The sequence below is a fragment of the Rattus rattus genome, chromosome 12 (genome assembly GCF_011064425.1).
Source record: "Rattus rattus isolate New Zealand chromosome 12, Rrattus_CSIRO_v1, whole genome shotgun sequence".
Taxonomy (NCBI): domain Eukaryota; kingdom Metazoa; phylum Chordata; class Mammalia; order Rodentia; family Muridae; genus Rattus; species Rattus rattus.
In genome coordinates this window covers 45,119,944-45,140,557 of record NC_046165.1, presented here as the reverse complement: position 1 = coordinate 45,140,557, position 20,614 = coordinate 45,119,944, and the positions used below count along the sequence as shown (strand labels likewise).

Here is a 20,614-nt window from a genome sequence, read left to right as displayed (position 1 = left end):
CTAACCCTGAATGGCCAGGGGTGAAACAGGAGGCAGCTGGGCAGTTCATGCCTGCCTGGAGCCCAGAGGAAAAATAGCTCAACAGAGCAAGCCTTGGGACTGTCTCATGCCGTGGCTGTTTTGTTTCGTTTTGTTTGCATTTTGCTGTCTCAAAAGTGAGTGTAGAACTTTCTTCCCCAAGATTACAAGTTGGATGAGTGATGGAAGGGTCTGTGTGTGCAAAGGAGCCCTCAGGGAAGAGGGTGCACATTTGCAAGTCCTTTTGGAGAAGGTGGCTTCTCTACAGCAAAGAAAGGAAATTAGAAGGGAAACTCAGTTTTTGTGAATCTGCCTGGGAATCTTTGACTGGGTCATCATGGCTGCCAAATATTTCCACCGTCCACACTTCCCATTAAGACTCCAAATTCATAAATTCCTAGAAGACTTAGAAAAAATAATTACTTGGCTAATATTCTAAAACCCAGGTTTATGAAGAACCTCATGTAGCAGGTAATAATGAATTGGAAGGGTTGAACAGAATGATGATGAACAAGTAAATGAATAGATTTATGGGTGAATGGATATGTATATGGATGGAGGGATGGATGGATGGATAGGTGGGTGGATGGAGGGAGGGAGGGATGGGTGTTTATGAATGGATAGATTAGTAGATCCTAAATGATTGAGTAGCTGCTAGGTAGGTAAATAGATAAGGCAAAGAGGAGAAAGTCTACCCTATTTAAGACTTCAGGGAAAGGATATTCCTGAGACTCTTATTAATACCCATGATAAGGTAATAGTCAGAAAGCAAAAATGGATTTCCACCTTTAGCCCAAGCAATATTGTTACTGTATTTTCCCAAGTAGCCCCAAATACAGTCATGAAAGAGCTAAACACTGTCTGGAAATGTTTTTACCCAAGAGAAGACAGAACCAGATGTACAAGCTTGAGACTATGATAAAATCTTCATCATGACAGGGTCAGAGTTGTTTGGGTCACTTTGAGATGAATGTATGTCCAAGTCAGTTGGTAGTGACAGCAGACGCCCAAAGCACCCCCAGAAGAAACCATTCTGTGAGTACCTAAGACAGTTCCCAGGGACCCATGCTGCCTAGCAAGGCTTAATAACACATGACCTAAAGCTCATGGGCACCCAATTCAAATCATAACTTCTATATTAACTAGTTGTATATCCAGGGAAAATTTTTTCCCTAACAATTTGTGTTGAAGCACTGTAACATTCATTTTTTAAAAGTATACATTGCTGTGGTTTGATATATATTCAAAAATTATGCCAATATCACCACCGTCCAATTCCAGAATATTGTTATGATCTCCGATGGAAACTTCATCCTGCCTAGGAATCATTTCCCATTGCCCCCTCCCTCTTCCCTGGCACAAGTCTACTGTCTGTGAATTTCCCTGTCTGGACATTTCATATAAATGACTTCATGCCATATGAGATGCTTTCATCTACCATAATGTTTTCATATCATTCCTGTTATATTTATTATTCTTTTTTATGGGCAAGTAATATTTAAGTGAAAGTATCACATTTTGTTTATCCACTCTTACAGGGATGAATCTTTGGCTAATACAAAGAGCATTCATGTATAAGTTTATGAGAACATGTGTTTTTAGTTATCCTGGGTATAGAATTAGGGGTGGAATTTCTGGGTTAGATGACTCTGTTTAATGTTTTGAGGAACTGTCCAACTGTTTTCCAAAGGAGTTGTACCATCCTACATTCCCATAAGCAGGAGGTGGCTTCGGTTTCTTTGACCCTTGTCAACAAATGCTCTTGGCTTTTTAACTATGGTCATCCTAGTAGTGCTCTTAATATGTCACTGTCATTTTAATTTGTTATTTCCATAATGGCTATTAATCCTGCATTTCTTTGTCTATTCCTATTGGTCATTTGTATATCTTCTTCATAGCTAGGGTATGGCTCAGTGGCAAAGATTTGCTTGGAACACAAATGATCCAGATCCTTGGCTTTTTAATTCCCAGCAACATAGACACAGGTGTATATTTTTCTTTTGAGAAATGTCTATTAAGACACTTTGTATCTAATTTATTATATGTCTATTATTAACTTGTAATGATTCTATTTACAATGATTTACAAATGCTTCTCCCATTCAGTAGGTTGTGTTTCCACATCTTTTTTATGTAGGCAGGGTCTTAGACTATATCCAAATCTGGCCTGAAATTCATTATTGTAGTGCAGGCTGGCCTTGAACTTACAGAAATCCTCCTGTCTAAGCTTCCTGAGTGATGGAATTACAGTTGTGAATCACTTCGTCCAGCTTGTACTTCACCCTCTTGAAAGTGTTTTTGGTGTGTTCATTTGTTTGTGGTTTGGGGACTTGCTTTTGTTATTCTAGCCGTCCTGGAACTAACTATGTAGCAGCATATGCCATCACACCTGGCTTGGGTTATGCGTTTTAATTTGAATTTAAAATGATATTTTAAGTTTGGATTTAAATTGTAAAATGATCATTGAACTTACACACTCTGTTGGTCACTTACACTTTTAGTGTCTAAGAAAGCCTGGCCCAATGCAAGATCATAATACTCTAGACGTAGGACTTACATTTTTTTCAAATAAGAGTACAATTTTCAGGCTTATGTTTGCGTCTGGGACTAATTTTGAGTTGGTTTTTGTAAATGGTATGATGTATTGACCAAACTTCATTCTGTTACATATAACTATCTGGGTTTCCCAGCACCACTTGTTGCAAAGATAATTCCCAATTTAGTTGTCTTGGCCTGACTTCTAAAGATTTGTGTTTCTCGCTGCAGACCATGCTGCTCTCAGTCTTGTCCAAAGAAGCTTCTGGTGCAGTGAGCAAAGACCAATAAATGCAAAGACTCATAGCTGGTTCGAGGGCTGGCAATAAGTGACTCTCGGTGCTCATCCCTATAGAAGACATTTATGTCACCCCTTCGAACACTCGAGGAACACTGCAGAAGAGGAGGATTAAAAAAATCTAAGAGCCAAAGGACAGGGAGAAGTGCTGTGAAAGGCCGTCTCCTGCACATAAGGCTAGGGCGTCCATGAACTCAAAGCAGCTATGGTGGTCTGCACAAGGCCTTCACAAGGCTGACCCTATCAATCCTCCAGCATGGATTAGGGAGGGGCTCACTGAAGCCTCTCCCATGACTGAGGAGTTATTGACAGTCAATCCTAGCTGGGGGAGGCAGAGTCATTTTCGACAGTGGTGTAATCACCGGTCAGTTGCCCATCCTTGTATATAATCCACAGCCACCCTCACACAAACTACCCTAGTTCAACTCAGATGGGCACATGCACAAGCTTGACTTTGCACATGCATATCAAGCTATGTCATTTCTATGTGTGGGGGTGGGAAACAGAGACGGAGAGACAGAAAGTGATGCTGAAAAAGCCTGGTAACATTTTACATCAACTCTTACCACTGTGGAGAGGACCACAATTTAATACAAAATGCCGCTCTTCCTGTAAGAGGTGACCTGTGAGGATGGTTTGCTACCCTCTTGACCCAGAGAACCCCACCAAAATCATGCAAATCAAAAGGTTCAAACCCTCAGGTTTACTTTAGGAACAACCAGGAAACTGTCCAGGCCATCAAGTGTATGCATATCTGCAAAGCCACCAAGTATCTGAAGGATGTCACTTTAAAGACGAATGTGTGCCATTCTGGTGGTATAATGGTGGAGTCAGTAGGTGTGCCCAGGACAAACAATGGGGCTGGACACGGGGACGGTGGCCAAAAAAGAGTGCTGAAGTTTTGCTGCACATGCTTCAAAATGCAGAGGGTAATGCTGAACTTAAGGGTTTAGATGTAGATTCTCTGTCACTGAACACATCCAGGTGAACAGGCACCTACAATGCGCAGACGAACCTACAGAGCTCATGGCCGGATTAACCCATCCACGAGCTCCCCCTGCCACACTGAGATGCTCCTCACTGAGAAGGAACAGATTGTTTCAAAGCCAGAAGGGGAGGCTACACAGAAGAAAAAGATATCCCAGAAGAAACTGAAAAAACAAACACTCATGGCATGGAAATAAATTCAGCATAAAAGAAATGCAGATAAAGTTAAAAAAAAAAAAAGTCTTCCACCCATGTACTTAAATCTTTTAAAATTATGTTTACCAGTGTTTGATAGCTTTCCATATATAAAGCTTGCAGCTTTTTAAAATTTTGTTCCTAATTTGTTTTCCTTTGACGCTATCATATATGTAATTATGTTCTTAATTTAATTATTGTATTGTTCATTGCTCATGTGCAGAAATACAGTTTACTTTTACTTATTAATTCTGTGCCCTATAACGTCATTGAATTTGTTAACTTCATAGGAGTAGGGATTGGACATTCATGCTAACGTTATCCTACTGAGCCGTATTCCCAACTGTTTAACCTTTCTTTCTTTGTTAATAAGGTCTCTCTATTTACTATGCAGCCCTGGCTCTGGAACTCACTTTGTAGACCAGGCTGACCTTGAACTCCCAGAGATCCACCTGCCTCTGCCTCTGCGCCCCTGCGCCCCTGCGCCCCTGCGCCCCTGCACCTTTTGGATCTATGTAGTACCACACCTGGCCTGTTTTTACTTTTCAAAAAATTAGAGACAAGGACTCTGTAGTCTACCTCAGCTGTCCTTGAACTTTCTCTCAAGCCCCAGCAGGCCTTGAACTTGTGATCCTCCTGCCTCAGTCTTTCAGGTAGCTATGACCCACCAAGCCACACTAAACTGGTCCACTTCCAGCAAACACTAGGAAGCGCTCAGCTCTTACTGAATATGGGGTAGGGGTTAATTCATGCTCTCCAGGTTTCTGTAAATCTTTGATTCCCCAGGTTTAGGAAAAATTTAATCTATTTTTGCCAGTGTTCTTGCTTCTATGTAGACTGAGGTATTGGGAAGCCTTTAGTTCTGTCTGTCTGTCCCTCTGTCTGTTTCTCTGTCTCTGTCTCTCTCACTCTCTGTCTCTCTTTGTTTCTGTTTCTCTCTGTCACTCCGTCTGTCTCTTGCACACACACACACACACACACACACACACACACACTATACTAAGGAAGTCTTGTACATTCTATTCCCTTGACTAAAATGAACCCTCTGTCTATACTTTTTTGAGATAATTATGATAATGTGACTAAACACCTGTTGTCACTTAGTACTGGTAAGTACTCAGGAAAGTTTCTGTCACCAGATGAAAAGGAAGGAAGTGGCAACGATTGTGGAGTGGCCGCCTAACCGTGTCATGAGCACAAGCTGCACAGTCCTCAAAACCCTCAGCTCACACCCAGAGAGCCTCGCAGCCAGTGCCAGCACTGACCGGCAGCCAAAGCCCCATGCTCCAAATCCTTCCTCTGCACCTGTCTCCTTGTCAAAACCGGCCTTTCCCAAATGCTGACTTCCTTGACAGGGTTGGGGGGTAATACATTCATCCTGGGGTGTTTGGTCCCCAGGTAAATGAACCCAGGCATGCTCGAAAGTCTGAGTGAGGCTCACAGAACCACAGCCATCCCAGTCACAGCCAGCCTGGGTAGAGGCAGGAGCGAGCAAACCTTTCAAACAGGACACAGGCTCCACCACCTTTCCCTTGGGCAGCCCTGGTTGGCCAGACTTCTGCTGATTTACGAATTGTTCTTTGCCCATCTGTGTTTCAACTGGAAACATTAACTGAATAATTGTCATAAACCTCTACATGGGGCTCCTGTGCACATCACCTGAGAGCACCCAAGATCCTTGTCCCAGGGCACGACCCATGCCCTGCACTGTACTTGGCCACTGATTGATTCTGTATCACTCTCCCCTTGGCAGGAAAGCCTTCTATTCCCTTCCCATCTGCCCACCCTCAGGTCTATGGGCCAACATGACCTCCTGAGAGAAGACTGACTTCCCCTGAGTCTCTTTTGAAACTGCTTTGCTTTAGGAAGCCAGAAAAGACCCAGTGAACACTTGCTGTTTTGCAGACACTGTCCTGGCTTCCTCTTGAGGGAGTACATTCTCATGGCAAAGCCAGTGAATAAACAGGTCGGCGGGTAGTGTGCAGTGCTGTGACAAGCTCTCAGAATGCAATGAGAAGGGTCAGGTTTGGGTCGAAGGCCACTGTCTTAAATATGGTACACAGGGAAAAGATAACTGAGGGAGTTGGGGCGTGGCTGTCAGTAAAGTACCTGCCACAAAAGCAGGAGGACTTCCCAGACTCCCAGAACCAACATAGAAAGCCAGGCTCTGGAATCGCACTGTGGATGAACAGAGAAAGGGATGGAAACAGGAGGATTTCTTGAAGCTCAGTGTCCAGCCAGCCTAGCAAGTCAATAAACTTTGGGTCCAGTGAGAGATTCCCCCCTCAAAAAGCAACAGTTGACAGCGGTCAAGCAAAGATACTCTCCGAAGAGTGACATACTCTCAATTGTCTGAGTCGCTCATAGCTTCAAAACACTCTACAAGAGGGAGACCACACCTGGTTCTGGAAAGTTAACCAACGACCCAGGGCTAGTGAAGTCATGGATCTCAGAAAAGGATCTAACCTACCACTGAAATAAACCAGCACAACCCCTAACTGCATCCTAAATGCTTGTTCTTATAACCACAGAGGAGAGTAGCTTTTGCCTCTCGGTGAGGAAACTTCTCTTTGCAGCAGACAGAGACCGCTATACAAAACCACGACCAATTGAATGCACGGTTGTGGAGCCCAGGCCCATCAGATACATCCGCAATACAACTCCCTCGCCTAGAAGATGGGGCAGAGAGATTGTAAGAGCCGGAGAGTTTGCTGTGCAATTGCGTCACCTAGAAATGTCAGAAGCTATAACCATAAAGTTTCATCGCATGACTGCCTAAACATGAGCTGAGAAAGGATAACCAGACATGCTAAAGTGGGCGGGGGTAAGGTGGGAAGGGGGGCAGAAACCACAAGGCCTCAGCTCCACACAAAGAACCACAAGAGCCAAGGAATGCTGAAGTCTGGAGAAATTCTCTCCTGAGGGAAGAGCTCACCAACTGGCTCTCCAATACCAAATGGTCAGCCCCGAAAACATGCATACAAGTAACATTATACAGACTCATCAGGTTGTAGTACGTGCTTAGGAATATGCTTGTATGTATATATACATGTATGTAACAACAGTTAATGAAAAGAGGAGGCCATGAATTTGAAAGAAAACAAGGAAGGGGATGTTATGGATGAGTTTAGGAGGGGAGGAAAGAGAAGTAGGATATGATACATCAAAAAAAATCAAATAATTAAAAAGAGAGAGGGGGCATGCTTCAGAAGGCCAAGGTTAGCGTGAGACAGACAGCAGATCAGTAACTCAGAACTAAGACAATAGGAAGTAACTAGCCAGGCCCAGGCTCGCGGTGCATTTTGAAATTGGGGCCCATTTGCTAATGGACTGTGTGTGAGAGAGAAGCACAGACGGAGATAACTCCAGGACTTTGGACCCTCAGTGTTGAAAGCAGGAAGCTGCCCCTGGAGGAAGCCAATGAGGAAGAATAGAGAGTATGGTCTGAGTTCATATCTCCTGCCCCAAGACCCATTCTTTGCCACACAGCACAAGCTGTGGCATAGCTCTTGCCACAGAGGTTTCCTGAGCCATCTCCAAATAGCCACAGGTTTCATTCTTTGTCCTCTGTGGTTGAGGGCTAGAGGTACCTTGGCCGGCTCCAAATAAAATTTTCTTCAACCACACTGAATAGCCGGGAGCTATAGGACCCCAAGCTGCGACACAACAGGCTTAGTTGAGCAGGGTTGGGATGGTGGAGGCCACAGGAACAAGGAAGGAGCAGAGAGCAGGAATACCAGACCTTGTCAAGATCATTGGAATCATGTTTAGAATACACGGGGTGGGTTTTTTTTTTTTTGGTTTTTTTGTTTTTCTGTTTTTTTGTTTTTCTGTCTTTTTGTTTTTCTGTTTTTCAGGTTACAAGGCAAGCCACTCAACCAGAATGTGTGCCCAAGAAAGATGTCTCAAGGGTTTTTTGGTTTTCTTTTCTTTTATTCCTTGTAGAGTTTTAATCTGCAGATTTTTTTGTCTTTGTTTTTGTTTTTAGCATTTAAGTTATTTGATAACAAGGGCTGGAGAGTTAAAGGTACACACTGTTCCCACAGTTCCCAGCATTCATATGGGCTGCTTGACTCCACCCACAGGAAACCCGGCACATCTTTTGGTCTCCTTGGGCACCTTTGTTCTCAGTGCTGGGAATGGGAACTTCACACACACACCATTCAGTATTCAACGGCTGAGCTGTAGTCTTATCCTGTACACTCTTCTTCTACATTTCTGTTCCTCTAGTGGTTTCCAAGGTGTCCAAGTTATCACCCAGGGCTGAAAACTACTACTTTGTGTCAATAAATTCTTCCTCAGAGCCTCCCGGTGTTGGCCAATTTCAACTTGGCTAATCAAAGGGTTGGGCACTGAGAGGGTATACACACATCTCCCCTCGCCAAGTGAGATGAAGCAAACCAGGCTAAGGGGTATTCTGTGCAGAACTGAAATCAAATCCAAGTCTCCAAGGAAACATTACTCATCTGCCAGGCCTCACTTCCTGTCTCTCCACCTCCAGCCCTGCAAATACTTAAAAAAAAAAAAAAAAAAAAAAAGATCTTCCCAAGCTCTGGGTCTCTCCAAAGAGGGCAGAGCATAGGCTGAAGCAAGTGTTCCGATGTTTGAGTGATCCTTTCCCCACTTTAGTGGGGTGGTGGCCGGGAACCAGAGAGGAGAGAGAATGACAGATCTTCTGGGGCAGATTGTCTAGGCAACAGATTCTGTTTCAGTTCCAAATAGTGTAGGCTTTGATGCAGTCTCTGGGGCCCTAGTTAGTGCCCACAGGGCCATCAGAACAAGTCCCAAAGACACGGCCAACCCAATTATTCAACAGCTACCTCCAGACCTGCCACGGCTGTGACCTCTGCCCTTGTTGCTCTGCTCCCCGGATACTTTTGTGGATAGAATCCAAATAACGTGATTCCAGTAACATACAAGAAATGCCTGCTCCTTGAAAACTCAGGATCTGCCTTGGCTAGCAAGCCAGCACAAAGCCGAGGAAGGAAGGCACCCTCCAGGGTCTAGATGAGAGTAATGGCTATACCTTGTACACCCATCTACCTGCCTGCTCATGTGGTGTGGTGACTGAGAGGCAGGTGTGGCATTGCTGGCCTGGGTCGAGCCATGATTCTACAATGACATTTGCATGCCCATGCTCAGTTTCCTCACAGGTTTATGAAGAATATGAGAAGATGCTGACAAACAGGGATGCACCATTTTGTCCCCGCTTCTTTGGTCCCCTCATTTGCCCTTTGGACCACCGTTTGACAGAAATGAGTCATCTCTTATTTCCATTCAACAGAGGTGTCCTTTCTGTAGGGGCAGAGGTAGAAGGGCCATCTGCCCAAAGGCCCCGGTTATGTAGAAACGCGTCTACTTTCAACATCCCCGCTGGGTGAGTAACTGCCAAGTGCTGTGCGCACTGGGAGAAAGGTCCAGGACTGGTCCCGGATGATTAGGAGGATGGCCTATGACCTGCCTTAGAGAGAGATCTCTGATATCTCCTCGTTGCTGATGATGAAGCCCCAGGGAAATCTAAGGATACGGGATTTCCCCTTTGCCATCCTAGTCAGCGACCGCACAAGGAAGAGACAGTTTGCAGTGCTGTTTCTGACCCATGCCTAAGTGGTAGCAATAACCCCCTGCTCTTCCTATACAGAGGATTTTCAGGGAGCCCTGGTCGGTGAACAAAGTGTGGAGGGGTTTTATTGCAGGGGACTTTCTACTGGCTAGAAGCCACAGCCTTCCCAGAACAGCGCTGCCAAGCATACTTCCTCAGCCTTACTATCTGAGAGCAGCAAGCGTCTACTACGCCTGTGGTTCTCTGAGTTGCTAAGGCCCAGCTGGGTGACTTTTGAGGTTTTCTCACAGGACTACAGACAAGACACCCAGGAGTCTCCAGGAATCTCTCCTAGGTCCCAGGGAGTGCTGGCTTGTCTATGACATAATCTCAAAGCCTCTGTTTCCCACTCTGTGTGGCTTCTAAAGGTAAACTGGCTAATGGGGGGTCAGGACCTCTGACATATACTCAAGGTTTCTTTTCAAGACTTAGCAGGGGAGCTGGCCTGACCTGGCCTGGTCTCCTCTCCCACCTCCTGATGGCTCAGAAATCAGGGAAGCAGCAGCAGCAGCAGCAGCAGCAGCTCTACCTCTTCGTGGCAGAGTACAATGTCACGGTCCACTGCAATCTACTGCACACGCCCAGGTCAGTCTTCACAGGAGAAAGGAGCCGTCGCCAAATCTTAGCAGACGTGACAGACACCGGAAGTATCCTAGCTTGCTGCTTGAAGCCAGAGGCAGTGGAGGGATTTGTAAGGGCTGAGCCCACATTCAAGGCTTTGAGGCCGTGTGAGGACTTAACCGAGCTGAAGCTGGAGGCAGTGAACCCTGAACCCGTAGAAGGCTCATGTCGTCAGGGTGGAAGAGGTGTGCGGTGGATTAGCAACTCCAAGGACAGGCAGCCCCTGGCTGAGCAGGGAGAAAGGAGCCTGACATTCTTGTCTGGTTTTAAAGCTCCACGATTTCATGTTGATTTCACTCTTGCTCTGAGCCCTGATGCCCTGTGGACCTCCATATTATATGGCACATCAGAAGGTGAATGCAGACTGGAGAGCATCATGAGGAACTCCTCGAGGTCACCCGCAGCTTCACACAGCTCTCAGAGGTTGGCATGTACCTCAGCTTTACCTTTGGCACATCCTGACAGACCCATCTCCCTTAATGCCCCAACTCCACATCGCTGCTAGTTCCCAGGCCGCCCTCAGATGGGAGCTCCAACCTTCCAAATAAGCAGGAGGATATTAAAGCCTCCATCTGAACCAGGCCCATGCTCACACACCCTCCAAAAGACAACCGAAGAAGAACGCCTTCACACCACTTGGCAGTTACCCGAGGCTTGGCCTCTGAAGGCCAAGCATAATTTCTAAATGTTCGCAGCAACTGATAAACACCCACAGACTGTCATCCAGGACTCTTAGCAAACCTGATTCTGTCAGCTCCCCCGTGTCTCCTCACACCCACCTTCCAGAATATTCTGAAGCAAACCCCGGGCATCGTTTCTTTCAGACATGAGTAATTCCAGATTTGACTCCAGAAGCAAGGTGCCTTTCTCTTCCATGATGATACTATAGCTCATAGACCTTGAGAACCCAAGGGCTCGCCCAAGGCAAAGCCACTCAGTGGAATGTGGCAGAGATGAGAGAGCACCAGGCTGGCCTGAAGGTTCAAGTTCCCAAGAACATGAAGGGACCGGAAGAAGAGAGAAGGGTAAACAGACACCAAGAAGATTCCGGAAGGCGACGGCTTGGGAGCAGCCAAATGCTGCTGTGCGCCAGTCTTCCCATTCCGAGCTCTTCCCACAGAACCACGATCTCTGGCCAGGTGTGCCTGAAGGTAGACTATGTCTGTCCGTTCATTTCTACCCCAAGCCAGCAGTGACTGTAGCCAACAGCTCGCCACAGAAGGGTTAGACCAGCAGCCACAGCCACGGTCTCGCTGTCTCTCCTGCTTTGTCACTACCCACAATGCCCCGCTCAGAAGAGGAACAGAATTCCTGCATTTCTTGCAAACGTGGGTCAGAACAAGGTGAAGACCTTTCGAGAATTAGAGGGGGTTTCCGTTACGGAGCATTTTGTAAGTGACTCCACCTCCAGCTGGTGAGTGTGACTCCGTGGTAGAACACGTGCCAGGCACACGGGGCCCTGCGCTTGATCCTCATCACTGAAGGAAAAGCCACTGGGAAAATAGCAAATATGAGTTCTGAAAGGACAGCGGAACGAGCTTTAACCCCTCTCTATCCGCACAGCGGGCGCCTCAGCCTCGGGCCCTACTCGCTGACTCACTGACGCTGACGGAGTAGTTCTTTGTTGTGGGGTGATGAAGAGGCTGCAGAAAGGTTCCCCTGGATGCTGTGACAGCCCTAACAAAGATGTCTGCAGACATTGCCAGCTGTCCCGTGGAGGCAAAGTCACCCACCTTTAAATCAGCCTCTACTCTACATGAATAGTAAGTACATTCATGCATTCATAGCATTTTACAAAATAGAATCACTTTATTCTATATGGAGAATGTATTTATATTGAGAATATGTTTATATATAGAATAAAGATTCTAAGTTGCTCACCAATAAAACCGTGACACAGCTATATTATAGCCACTCAAACACACTCCTGGTCCCAAACTATTACATCTCGGTGAGTTTCTGTACCGTCAGAAGGGCCATCCTGAAGTCGTGGCGCTTTGCTTAAACTTTTACCACCAAAGACCCTTGAAGCCCACAGCCTTCCAGGAGATGCCGGAGTCTCCATGGGCCTCACTGTGTGTGAGTGCTTCCTCACTCTATTGGAAATATTTCTCTGCTAATTCTGCAACTGCACCTCAGGTTTTCCCCGCTACTGCCTGTTATGCTCAAGACTTCCCCCTTCCCTTTAATTCTTTGACTAGCAGAGAAAATGGACCTGATCAGACCCCTAGATGGTAACCTTTTTAAGGAGTGGTACCTAGGATTTCTTCCGAAGACCACCCACTCACTCATCGAGGTCTGTATAAACCAAGCCAAGCCCTGGAAGTACCCTCCCCATCTGGAAAGGGGAGGGGACCACCACCGAGTTCTAGGCGTGCTAAAGCCCCAGGCTGCTGGTTCTCTATTCCACCACTGAGACACAGTTTAGACACCGCTGCTTCTCAGTCTAGCATAGTGGTTCCCAGCCTTCCTAATGTGACCTTTTAATTTAGATCCTCACATTGTAGTGACCCCAACCATGAAATTATTTTCATTGCTACCTCATAACTGCTACCTCATACACGCACACATACACAAAGGGGTTCATGAACCCACAGATTGAAAACAACTGTTCCAATGTCTATTATGTTGTAGGGAGCCAGTTGAACTGCTCCACTGACTTGAGATGGGTGCAGAAAGACTAACTCTTCCCTGCTAACCTACAGCCTGGCTCCACAATGATGTCATCTCACAGGGCTCAAGGCGAAACCCACTCCAGGAGCTAAAAGGAGGAACCCCGTTAGGGAGATTTGGGGACTCATTTTTCACTCAGTGACACACAGACCTTTGGGGTTTTATTTTAGGTGCCTCTATCTCCATCCTTTCCCTGTCTCTTCTGCAATTCTGAGAGAGAGAGAGAGAGAGAAGCACACTATCATTTTTAACCTAAAAATTGAATGATAACCAAAATTTTCTCCCTCTCTAGAAGCCAAGCAGGATTCTAGCCTTTCTCACAGCTTCCTTGAGTAGAAAACCATGGAATTCCTTCCTCTGTAACTTTCCTTTGCTCCTCAGAGTCTCCACACCCAAGGGTAATTTCTTCTGTTACACCCACACCGCTTTAACTTGAATGTTTGTTTGAAAAGAGAGGCGGGACTGTCCACGTTCAATCTGTGAGATGCTGGCATCTCATGGGGACTTCATGTCCTGGGACAGGATGGGCTCATTTTATCAAGGAGCTGAGCTCAGTATGGGCGAGTACGGACTCTGTTGACATTAGCACATTAGAGGACCTTCATGGCAGATTCCTTGGATTTTAACACAATTGTGTTTCATGACGTATTTACTGGATCATGAGGAGGAGTTGAGAGCTTTGCCAGCTGTGTGCCCCCAAAACTGATTGACTAACACTGAGATGTGCAGAGGCCCAGGGCCAAATACTGGGCATTTTGTTTTCTGTGTCTAGGGCTTCCTAAACTATGAGGACTTGAATCCAGGTTACATATGGTGAGTCGTGAGTTGGCTCTGCCCATCTAGAGTCACCAGGGGTGTTCACTATGCTTGCTTTCTGTCTGGGCTGAAAAGGGGGCAGCTTCATGAACTGATAGATTAAGAGAATAGACATGAGATCAAGGAGACCCTAAGGCAGAGGAATCTCTCTCCTCTCATTCCACCAGATGCAAACCTCCCCCTCTTATCTAGGAGCCCGGAGACTTTTATTAGGCCCATCATCTAACAGTTTCGATTTAACCATCACTGACTTGTTCTGGCTGCTCTTTGAGATGTGCTGTGGTCTCACCCACTCCCCTACCAGGAGAGGTGACTTTAGTTCACATCACCCTAAACAGCAGGGCCTTACACCAGTTTACAGCTTAGGAGTCGGGGGATTCTGCAATTTAACTGCAGTCTTATCCCTTGATCAGTCTACTCGTGAAGAAGGCTAGAAGGCAACCCTTGTCTCTTAGACTGCAGGCTCCTCTCCTTCCTGGGTCCTGCGGATACAGCTAGAAGGGAATAGTGCCCTTCCAGGAATGAGAGCAGCAGAGAGGTCTGGGGTATCAGGTGAAAATGGTGAGGACAGGACCACAGGCATGGATGAGAAGAACAAGTCAGACACTGGGATGACTGCAGGGTGTTTTGTTAGGTCAAGTTCACTGCCCCTTCAGTTGACTAAATATGCCTTTCGGGATGCTGTGCTGCAGACTCAGGAGGATGAGGGAACTGTCTGTCTCTCCCAGTCTTGAGCAACGGAAATGAAACCACTAAGGTTTCTTCAGGTCCCCCCACCCCTACCCCCTGCTGGCCTCCTGGGCAGCTGGAGTAAATTAAACCCCAAGGATTAAGAAAGAAAACTTTAGACTTTCTCTCAGCTTGTGTGAGATGTAAATATCCTCTGGGGGATGGTGAACCGTGGCCCCCAGGGAGGGCTCTTAATTATAACACCATCATTCAATTACAGCCATTCTGAGGGAGGGAAATAAACAAGAGGGAATGTTCCCTGAAATTCCCTATGTTCAACGTTTCTCTTACCTCGGGACCACCCAGAACTCCTTATAAACAACAAAACCCTACAGGGAGGACTTGCAGACCCTATCAAACAGGAATGCCAAAGGCTCCAACTATGTGGTTGTGGGAAAGACATCATCCACGTTGAGAAAGGCCTTCCAAGGCATGGCTTTCGGGTCACCCATGCTCTGTAAGTGAGCCTTTCAAAGCCATTGGTCCCCCAGCGTGAGTTCTGTTGAAACTGAACTTTGGTTTGTCACTGGGACCTTATGGAGAGGGTTAGATGTGGCTTAATCCCCCTGGGAGAAAACTCTTACAACAGGCAGCAAATGTATTTATAGGTGTTATTAGATTGTCATGGTATTAAGAAACTGGTAAGATGTTAGAATATAAAGATGAAAATATTTTTAGTAAATAAAGATTTATATATGAAAATTAAGATGGCTGGATTTTTATTCTAGGATGGGAAAGAAAACTGGACAGGTTATACAAGTTATTTAAAAGTTAATAAATAAATAAAGTTAATTATTTAAAAGTTATATAAAAGAGGAGACTTAGAAAAAAAATATCTGATTTAATTTCTAAGGTCAAAGTTTAGAACATTAATATCAAGCCTCTGCTTAAATAAGTGGAGTTGTCATAAGGTATTAATCTACTCTTCCTAACAGTTTTGGGTATTGGCTTAGAAAATGAATGTCTAGTCAGGATTTACTTTAAAATGTTTTATTTCTACTCAAGCCTTATCTAAATATTACATAGAAGTTAAAAGCACCAGACTGGGGCTCACATGGTATCACATGCCTTTAATCCCAGCATTGGGGAGGCAGAGGCTGGCAGATTTCTGAGTTTGAGGCCATTGTGGTCTGCAGAGTGAGCTCTAGGACATCCAGGGTTACAAAGAAAAACCCTGTCTTGGAAAAGAACAAAAATAAAGTACCATGATGCAACTGATCTTTTGGGCACCCAACAACTATACTTCGAGGTCTATTACAGATGTGTTCCAGGAGCTGAAAAGGGAGAGTATTTCTACCCACTTACCTTCCAAGCTCAAGTAAGTCCCAGGTGACTCTGGTGCACCACTAAATTAACCTGTAATTATGGGAAGTCACCTGCGCTCTCCCTCAGTAGGCTGTGGTGTCTCCACTAGAAGGACTCTCACTAGTTGTTGACATGGGCACTATTTTCTCACACTTTAAGTGAAGCATTGGTCAGGCAATTTGGTTTCCCCTCACTTGGAGTTAAAAACGCTGACCAGAGGAGCCAGAAGTTTTCTCTAGCTCAAGGGACTCCCTGAGGACCAGATCCTCCACTGGCCTTGACAGTAAAAAGAAAGATGAATCGTCTACCTACATGGTCTTAAAACAAGCAGCAGGAAAGTCTAGCCAAGGTTAAGGAGATCAGTAAGCAGACTGGGCATGGCTCGGTGGTTAAGAGTACAGTACTGTGCTCTTCAAAAGGACCTGGGTACAGTCCCCAAACCCACATGACAACTTATAATGGCTCCAGTTCCAAGGGATCCAACACCCTCTTCTGTCCTCCATGATCGTCTGTCCTCCATGAGCACTGAGTGTACATGTGGTGCACATATATGTAGGCAAGACGAAGAAATCTTTTAAAAACAATTGATATGTTAATATGCTAACTGTCTAAGGGCCTGCAGTCCTCACACACTAGGCTTAACCACGTGAGGTGTTATTTAGAGGCCTAGTTCTTAATAAGAACTTTTGATAAGGAAAACCCTACCTAGATATATTAAATCATAATCTGGGCTCAATTCAACATTGCAGTGTTGTATCTGCAGCTGAGAAAAAAGGGATTATTATTATTATTATTATTATTATTATTATTATTATTATTATTATTATTATTTTTTGCTTGCTTTTTGCTGGTTTTGTTTTTTTTTTTGGGGATGGTTTCTCTGTATAGCCTTAGCTGACCAGGAACTTGATGTGTAGCCGAGGCTAGCCTCAAACTCAAGAGATTCGCCTGTCTCTGTCACCGAATGCTGGGATTAAGGTGTTCATCACACCACCTCCACTACCACCCAAACTTTAAGGCTCAAATCTTAATGCCCAGGCTAAATCTAAAACTGTTTTTACCAACTATGGATACACTCTTCCTCTCCCTGGAAGAGTTCTTTTCACAGCCATGATGCACCCAGCAGCAACCTAACTGCCCATCTTCCCTGATTAAAGCTACCAAGCACCCTGCTGCCAAACTTACAAATGAGGGGACATATCGGAAGACCCGAGGTAGTGTCCATGAGGCATTTCTGGATAATATTCTAAGACACAAAGATTATATTTGTCTCTCAGATTGTCAACCAAATGTTGACATCTGGTGTTCCCACAAACAAAAACGGAACCCAGATTTCATCCTGGTTTGGCCTATTGTGTCAGTCCCACTGGGCGTTGTGCCTGGCACTTGGGCAGGGACACCTGTGCTGAGAGGGCACTGCCAGTGACAGTTGTGTTGATTTCTCCTGTAAAGCTCCTAGGTGCTGTCTTCCCTGTGTAGGAGTGTGACATTGCAAACGGCTGGTTGCACGGTCACACTTTAGTTGTGAGGCAGAACCCTTAACAGCTGAGCCACCCCTCCTAACCAGCACAGTCACACTTGCATCTGTTAAGTGAACTTATGTCGATACAGATGCAAAAAAGACCACTTCTCAGGCCTTACCCTTCTCGGGGCTCCGGTGCAGGCTTCAGCTAGCTTCATGATGGCATTGTACCTTACTACACGAGATAAGTGCCGATCACGAGGCCATTAAGGTTGTTCCTAACTGTCCCCCGAGGGCGTGATAGAAGGAACCCACAGACCTGCTCTGAACCTAAGCTCGCTGAAGAAAAGCTTCTCCGACTTCAGACAGACTAATGGTGTGGGCCAGCAGTGGACAAAAACGACAAAGAAACCGTCAATCTGACGCGCGTGGCAAAGCCTGCCAGGGGTTACGTGGGTGGCCATCTAGCCTGTCCTCGTCCCCTCATAAAGCAAATCTGCCCTACTTCCTTAACCATGCTCTCAGCGGGAGCTGCAGTAGCACTAGATCTAGCTCCGTATGCTTATGCTGCAATGCTACCCCAAAGCACCACGCAGTCACCAAACAGCTATCACAAGATCCGGATCTTCAGCATAGGTTTATTATGGTTCCTTAAACTGACCATCGCAGAGGCGCTCCCTCTGCTGCCCTCTCTACATCATTCTCTTGTCAGCGTGAAGTATTCAGAGTAGTGTGTACCCCTGAAACCCTAACAGACATTAGGGTGATCCCTGAGATGGGGAAATGAGAGACTAGGAGTTAGACCAGTGGTTCTCTGCCTGTGAGTGAACCTGTGAGTCTGGGACCCCTTTGGGGTCACATCTGATATCCTGCAGTCAGATATTTACATTGCAATCCATAACAATTGTAAATTTGCAGTTAAGAAGTAGCAACAAAAACAGTTTAATGGCTGGGGGTCACCACAGCATGAGGAGCCGTCTTGAAGGGTTGTAGTGTTGGGAAGGTTGAGAACACTGTGTTCGAGAGATCCCTGATAGACCGAGGGTAAAGCTGGCCACCCTCCTCTTTCTTCCTCACCCTTCCAGCCAGTCAGGCTCCTGTGGACAGCTCCCACGGGTCCAAGGCCAGACCAGGACACAGCACACCTTCATCTAAACTTGTGGGCTCATGGACTTCCCCTTTCTTTCTTTAAACTGAGATGCCCTGAATGGGGACGGAGAGTGCCATTTTCACCCACAGAGCACTGTAAACACCCTGTCTTCAGGAGAGGCCAGGTCTTAGCTTCCCAAGTTCCCCTCTGCTATGCAGAGGAACTTTCTCCCAGTGTTCCTGTATGTCTGCATACATGAGTGTGTGTACTGTATATGTGTGTGTGAATGTGCATGTGTGTGCGTGAATGTGCATGTGTGTGTGAATGTGTATATGTGTGTATGAATGTGCATGTGTGTGTGAAATGTGTGTGTGAGTGTGCATGTGTGTGTGAATGTGCATGTGTGTGTATGAATATGCATGTGTGTGTATGAATGTGCATGTGTGTGTATGAATGTGCATGTGTGTGTGTGAATGTGTGTGTGTGAATGTGCATGTGTGTGCGTGAATGTGCATGTGTGTGTATGAATGTGCATGTGTGTGTGATGTGTGTATGTGCATGTGTGTATGTGTGTGTGTGTGTGTGCATGTGTGTGTGTGAATGTGTGTGTGAATGTGCATGTGTGTGTGCATGTGTGTGTGGATATGCATGTGTGTGTATGAATGTGCATGTGTGTGGATGTGCATGTGTGTGTGTGAATGTGTGTGTGTGCATGTGTGTGAATGTGCATGTGTGTGTGTGTGTGTGAATGTGCATGTGTGTGTATGAATGTGCATGTGTGTGTATGAATGTGCATGTGTGTGTGTGAATGTGTGTGTGTGAATGTGCATGTGTGTGTATGAATGTGCATGTGTGTGTATGAATGTGCATGTGTGTATGTATGAGTGTGCATGTGTGAGTGTGCATGTGTGTGGATGACTGTGCATGTGTGTGGATGACTGTGCATGTGTGTGGATGACTGTGCATGTGTGTGTATGAAGGTGCATGTGTGTGCTTGAAGGTGCATGTGTGTGCGTGAAAGTGAACATGTGCATCTTCACCTTAAATAAAAGTATTTTTTCATCAGTTGATTCTGGTGCTGCATCTAAAATTTTCCCTGTGCTACCTTTTGTGCTTGAAATTTTTTCCCTCCTTTTAATTCTTCAACTGGCAGAGAAAATGAACTCACTGCAGCTCACTAAATGGTAACACTTGTCTGTCCTGCTCTCCTGTGGGAAGTTAGAATGCTGCCTCTGAGCCCTCAATTGCTGGGTCCTGGGAAGGTCCCCTGCTAATTAATGATTGTCAGGAGGATGACAGACTGGCCCAAGTTGTTACAGAGATGAGCACCATTGTAGATTTCTGGGGATGAGGACCATAGGGCTAGCTGGGGAGTCACTCGTGGCTATCTCTAGCTATAGCACAAGGGAACCGTACAAATAAATGGTCATTCTAGAAAACAAAGTGCAGGACCATTGGATACTCAGCTGAGAAAACCAGGCAGATGAGGGAGGAGGGCAGGGTGAGGAGGGTGTCTGCAGGAGGACACAAGCAAAAGATCCGTTTACACAAACAAATCTTCATTTTTTTTTCAAGTTTTGCACATCCCTAACCATCAGAAAAATGCAAATTAAAACTATTTTGAGATATCACCTCAGTCCAGTGAGAATGGCCGTTATCAAGAAATCTGACTACAAATGTTGAAGAGAATATGGAGAAACAAGAACCCTTTTTACTGCTGGTGAGGTGAAATGAATACAATAATTATGGAAATTAGTTTGGAGCTTTTTCAAAGAATTTAAAATAGAACGACCACTCAGCCCAACTATTTCCCTCATGAGCGTATGCGGGGGAGCTCCACACTCTACCACAGGGGTATTTGTACTCCAATGTTTTCAATCCGTTATCCACACTGTAACAAGAAAATGAAACCAACCTAATTGTCCATCAACAGATGAATGAATAATGAAAATCCGGTACATATATAAAGTGGAATACTACTCAGCTGTGAAGAAAAATGACATCACAAAGATTGCAAGAAAATGGGTGGACTTTGAGTATATTAAACACAGTCTTAAAGGAGATTCTTACATAATCTTAAAAAGGGAAAAATGCATTCTCCCCGATATGTGAATCCCAGCCTATAGTATATCTGCATGTACATGTAAACGAGTGCACACATGCATACAGTGTATCACTTAGAAAGGAGAAGAAGGGTAACTCTTAGGTGCCCAGGAGGAACAGAACACAAACGAGGGGCAGATGAGGTACGAAAGAGGATATGAAGCTAATTGTTCTGGTTTTA

The 20,614-nt window shown here is 45.4% G+C and overlaps 1 pseudogene; it reads left to right on the top strand.

Moving 5' to 3' along the window:
- Positions 1-3,129: 3,129 nt before the first annotated feature.
- On the top strand, positions 3,130-4,034 carry LOC116913807 (annotated as a pseudogene).
- The last annotated feature ends 16,580 nt before the right edge of the window (positions 4,035-20,614 follow it).